This window comes from Gambusia affinis, linkage group LG03 (assembly GCF_019740435.1).
Source record: "Gambusia affinis linkage group LG03, SWU_Gaff_1.0, whole genome shotgun sequence".
In the NCBI taxonomy this organism is placed as follows: Eukaryota; Metazoa; Chordata; class Actinopteri; order Cyprinodontiformes; family Poeciliidae; genus Gambusia; species Gambusia affinis.
The window spans coordinates 11,070,208-11,075,987 of NC_057870.1; the positions used below are offsets into that span (position 1 = coordinate 11,070,208).

At 36.2% G+C, this 5,780-nt stretch overlaps 1 long non-coding RNA gene across 1 annotated transcript; it reads right to left on the bottom strand.

Moving 5' to 3' along the window:
• Positions 1 to 4,836: 4,836 nt before the first annotated feature.
• Positions 4,837 to 5,465, bottom strand: LOC122828436. The gene is made up of 3 exons (XR_006370230.1): positions 5,379 to 5,465; positions 5,145 to 5,219; positions 4,837 to 5,051 (listed from the first exon to the last, which is right to left on the bottom strand). It is a non-coding gene; the product is annotated as an uncharacterized LOC122828436 (long non-coding RNA).
• Positions 5,466 to 5,780: the final 315 nt, after the last annotated feature.

Below are 5,780 nucleotides of genomic sequence, written 5' to 3' on the forward strand. Positions count from 1 at the left end.
CTAAGTGCACCTGCCCCTATCAGTCTTGCATAAATTTAGCCTTCCGTCGGATCAGTGTCACTTGTCGGCACTGGCATATGTGCCCTCCCAAGAATCCTGCAACCTTCACACTGGCAAAAAAAGACTACCTTTGTCCCTTCACATGCGAAAACTCATGCCTTCATGTGTGACTGTGTAAACAAAGCTCTTAGTTTTAAAGATAAGTATGCATCCTTCAAGTATCTTACAAAAATCTCTTCATCCTGTGAGCAAGCATTCTACATAGATTGTCTACTATAATAAGTAAAATAACTTGTCTGAATACGAGTACATATTATAGTAAACATTTTATTTGTGTCAAATATGATGATCTAGGATGTTCCCGCTCCAGAACAGGATAAAAATAAATGCATTTGGATGTGACAAATAATCCTGCCCCTTTCTTAACCGGAGTCAGTGTACTCTATGTGAATCATAAATAAATTAACCACTGGAAGAAATTACTGAGCATTGATAACATCTTGACAAATATCAAAATACCAGGTGCACTGGTATACACCTATAATTTAGTAATTATAAGCTCATTTATCTGAGTATATCCATGACTAAAATCCACCCACACTCCTGCTTTTTCTAAGCACCATAATGCTCAGAAAATGTTGTTTTGTCATTACTGCCAGATAAAAATCGTGTTTCCTCCCAAAGAAAAACTTTGGTTTCACTAAGCTGCTGGCATAGTGACTTTAAGCCATTTTTCCATCCTAATGACACATTCAGTACAGTGCAAGAATCGGCAGGCTTAAATCACAACGTCTTCTGTGCACATTTGTGTTAGCTAAAATTGTTGTGGGGGTGGCACAGAGGTAATTGTAATTTTATCAAATAATTTCCAGTCACGCTCGAGTTATCTGCTGCCAAAATCTCATGTATATAATGACACAGTACAACTAAATTAGTATGTCATATGTCCCTCTTAAATAGCTTGACTGTCTTAAGTGGAGATTGATGATATTAAGGAAAGATGAGCAGAATATAGATTAGTATTTTCCCAGAACATATCCAAATGTGTTGATCTAGAATGAGATCGAATGAAGCAGTGGCCACAGGATGATCGGTATTCACACTTGACAGTGGAATTTTGTTTGTATTGATCCACTTGTATTGCTTACATGTTTCTGGGCAAAGGTGATAAACTAATCAGTTTTTTAGGCCAATTTCTATTACCATTACTACCTTTACTCCTGCAGCATGCACTAGCCAGTTAATGTTTGCCCTTTCTGGTATTTTTGTGACCTCATGCTGGACAGGAATTGAGTAATTTTTTTGGACAGGAATTGGGTGGGAAGTGGATCGATGGTCACAGTTTATTTAATATTGTTAGGCTTAAAAAGGGAGGCATTTGGTGTGCTGATGAGACAAAGTAACAGAAATCTTGTGTATGTAGTGGTTATCCATTTTGAGGAAAAACAATGGCTAACCTGGAATAAAATGAGAGCTCTATGCCAGATGAGAATCAACTCTAATAACATATATGAAAGATAACATGTTGTGTCGATGTCAGTGGCTGATTTCTAAAGAAGCAGCTGACTGAAGTGACTGAGTGAGGATGCACAGAGTTCAGTGGGCTAAAACATCCAACCTCGTGGCTGCATGGTTATTGAGTAATGATTCTGTTTGAATCTTTTAACTTTTGAGAGAAGTTTTGTCGAGAGAAACATATTTCTGTTTCATTGTAAATTTCTTCAGAGTATCTCCCTTTTTCCTTAAACCCTGGTGCTTTGCATAGGTTGTGTGTGTTCTTTTATCAAAATCAGATGACCTCTAAGAGATTAATAATAATAATAATAATAATAATAATAATAATAATAATAATAATAATAATAATAATAATAATAATAATAATAATAATAATAATATAGAACTTTTAACCTTTGGAGCTTAATTTATTACTACCAGTTCATTTCTCTTTCAAAGATTGGGAGGATGGCCTGAAAAATGACCTCCAATGACATTTACTAGCATATTCAGCAACATCATCAACTCCATTGCTACTGAAGGAGAGGCTATAAATAACCACAAATGCTTACTATTTTCTGAGAACTAAGGGTGGTTGTGGTGTTTTACAGGAGGTCAGGAACAGCCTTGTGTACCTCAAGCCACAAGCAGAGCCTGATCAGAGGTTTGAAACCACGTATCACAGGTCTTAGATAATTGAAATACAAAGTCAAACATTTCCAACAGCAATAGCCAAACCAAAAGAAATTGGCTTGTGAAAAATGTTCATAATTATATTAATCATGAAAACAACATATTCAAAATAAAAGTATGCAAAGCGTGTTAATAGATTCAATAAACATAACTTCTTAGTACTCCAAAAAGTAAAGCTTCATTATTTCAACTTTTAATTCATAAGGAATTGTTAGGTGTGAACAGAATTTGAGCCACTGCTTATTTTGTATGTATGTCAGTCAATTTCCATTATTTGTTTGTTTTACTTAGAAATAAATGCTACTGGAAGAAAATGTGAACAGCATATGGCAGTTTTAAAGGTCTGAAATAGTGATGCAACCTCTTTGATATTCTAAATCCAAAATCTCAATTAAACAATGTTATAATGAACATGTGGAATAGTCCATCTGCTGCTGCTGAATGTTCAGCAACAATTGTGATTTTCATCTGGCCTTGACACTCACTCTGGGAAAACTTTTGCCACATCTGCCCACACACGATTGCAGCATGACGTCGTATCCTTTGTGAACAACCAGAGGCAGCTTAGAAAAGCTGAAACACAAGTTTTCATGACAAAACTGTTTTTAAATGAGGGCATGAACTCGAGGATGTCTCTTAAGCCAGGCTTACCATCCGACATTAATTTTTTAGGTGGTCAACATCTAATAAAATAATTTGTTCCAAAAGCAACTAGCAAACTACTGAAGACTAATTATTTTTACATACTGTTATTTGTTACAGAGGGGTAGATTTGCTGCTATCGCTCACAAATGGGGGCTTTGCCAACTGCAAAACATAAAATGTTCTGTCACCTGAATAGGTGACAAGCACTCAAGCACAAGCATGGCATATCTTCTAAAAACCAACTTGCCCCCCTTCTATTTGTTGTCCCCCATTGCTTTAGTACGTTTACAGAAAATTAGAATAATTATTGTAATGAACCCAGAGACAGATTTATGCAATTATCGGCATAAACCTGTCACAACAAACAACCTGTAAGATGTTTGTTTAACATTTTACAGTAGCCTGGAAGAACCCCATGAACTGGCTTGAAGCAATGCTGATTATGTGTAATTATCTATGACTATATTCATGTATATTTAGGTCTGCTTAGGATAAATTATAAGACCAAAACACAACTGATGTGTTTTGGTAAAGGGTCAAGACTGGTTGGAAATATTTTAAAGACTAAAGACCATTCCTCTCACTGATCTTCTTATCAGGAGCAGAATTGGGGTAAACATAATATCTACAAATATTGCAGGCTGAAATCTTTTGAAAAAGATAAGGAGAGCATTGGGATATTGCTGATCAGTTAATTATATCTTGCAATAATTTGAAAGACAAACTTCACAGACCTTTCAGTATGTCTTAAACTCAGTAATGAAACTAGTATTCATGCATGGTGGATTTTTGTGCTGACACTAAAAGGACGAGAACAAAAGTATAAAAAAGACTGTGTATGGACCAAGATTTGTAAATATAGGGATAAGAATGACTGGATGCAGCTCCAGATTGGGTGTAGAAGTGAAAATCATGTCAAGCTGATAGCCCTTATTCTCTGTTTTTACTCCCACCTTCGGCAGCAACTTTCTGTCTCCCAGGTCTCCCTGGCTGATCCAGTCACAGAACAATAACAGGCCTAGTTGAGATCACTGGTAGTAAACTTTCCCTCTTTATGGTTTGTGTTTGGTATATCACCATAACAAAGCATCTCTTCTTAATAATTGCAAAGTGAGGTGATTAATCTTTCAATCAATCATAGTGCAGAATTAAACAGCCAATACAACTGTGTATGGGGCACTTAAAAGTTGATTGTACAATGAACACAAATTTAGCAAATCACGCATTCTTATAGAGGCTTTTTTCTGCTCACCACTGTGTCACAACTCCTGTGTGCATCACCCTTAAATTGACCCTGAATGTGTGCACTCTGCATATAAAGAAGAGGGATTATGTAAAATCTATTTATTGTGTGTATTAGATTTACAGCACTGTAACCCGATTGTACCAGCACATAATACTGCTGAGCTCTCATTGGATAATTACCTGCAGTCAACAAAGATTGCAGGTAAACTGAGTTTTTGTGGAAACTTAAATATAGTTTTAATAAAATATTGCATTTTGGAATTTAAAAACACAAAATCAGGTAAAATGCTTACTTTTAAAGTAACACTAATAATCAAATACATAGAACAGAAAAGCAAATAAAAGTATGTTTGTTAGAAAAAAAACTAGATAGTTTTTGATAGATGAAAATTAAAAGACAAAAAAAAAAAAAATCCCAAACACAAATCAATATAGAAGCCTGGTGAAAAAGTACCTGGTATGCCATAAGGTTTCAATAATCTTTATCACAGTAAAATCTTTTTTTTTCATTGTGTCCAAACAGTACAATGAATGGTTTGAGCAGACTTCAGTATGTCTGCCCACCTCTCTTCTCCATACAAGGTCGCTCTGTGTGTGTTCGGCTTCAGAGAATGATGAGAGGCTGCGGCACACAATCACCACCAAGCACATACCTTTCTACCCCACAGTCCAGACACAGACCTATGGGCTACATGTTTATCAGACATCTCGAGGTGAGATAGCTGATTTATGACCCCTGCTAATAAGGCTCTAAACTGAGTGTCCCTCATGAAGTGATGAAAAAGTGCTAACCTCAATACAGAACTAAGAATTGAATGTATATGGATAAATAGGGTTTCTGGTCCTATCATCATGTCCTCAGAAATTTAAGAATTTTTGACCCAAAAGGTCCTGGGGTGCTTCATCTCGATGAGCTTGGTCAGTTTTCAGTGACAGGAATGGATGAAGCAGAGCAGAAGGAGGGCTTGAAGACACTGAAACAAGAACAGAGAGCATGAGAGAGCTCGAGGCTTGGAGAGCGAGCTGCACACCTCCATCCAAAAACAATATTTTAAGTGAAACCTTACCCTTTCCATCTGGCTCTTTTGAAGGGTGGATTATGACTAGTGGCATGGCCGGGTTTTTAGCCTACACTGTTCCTTCTGTAAGACCAGAATGACATTTTTCCATAAGGATAATTGTAAAGGTCATAATTGTGATAACTGTCACTACTGCTGAGAGTTCCAAATATTTATATAACACATTTTATATAAAAATGGGTAAAAGATATTTTCAAATGAAAAGGAAATATATTTCCTTACATTTTGTCAAATTTTGTATTTTTGAAGAAAACTGGCTGTCACTCCTTTAAAAAGCACATCTTTTGTGCTTAGGTTCCCTGTACGGTCATTCTCTCTGGAACAGGACAAAGACAGAAAGCATTTTCAGGTGGCCATGGTAACAAAATGAAGCAATTTCCTTTTCTGTTTCTTCTCTGTATTTGCCCTAACTTCCACATGAATCTGCTTCACCTTCTCTTCACTTAGTTTCCTGTGGACTGAGTGCGAATTGGGATTTATAGTATGTTTTCCTCCTTTAGATGTGGAAAATAAATATTATATGTGGTGTAAAGAAAGTTACTGAAGCAATAAACCCTTTGGTGCTTTCTTTGTGTAATATCATGAATGGTAACAGAGGATCTCCTCTCATATCTTTCTTTATGC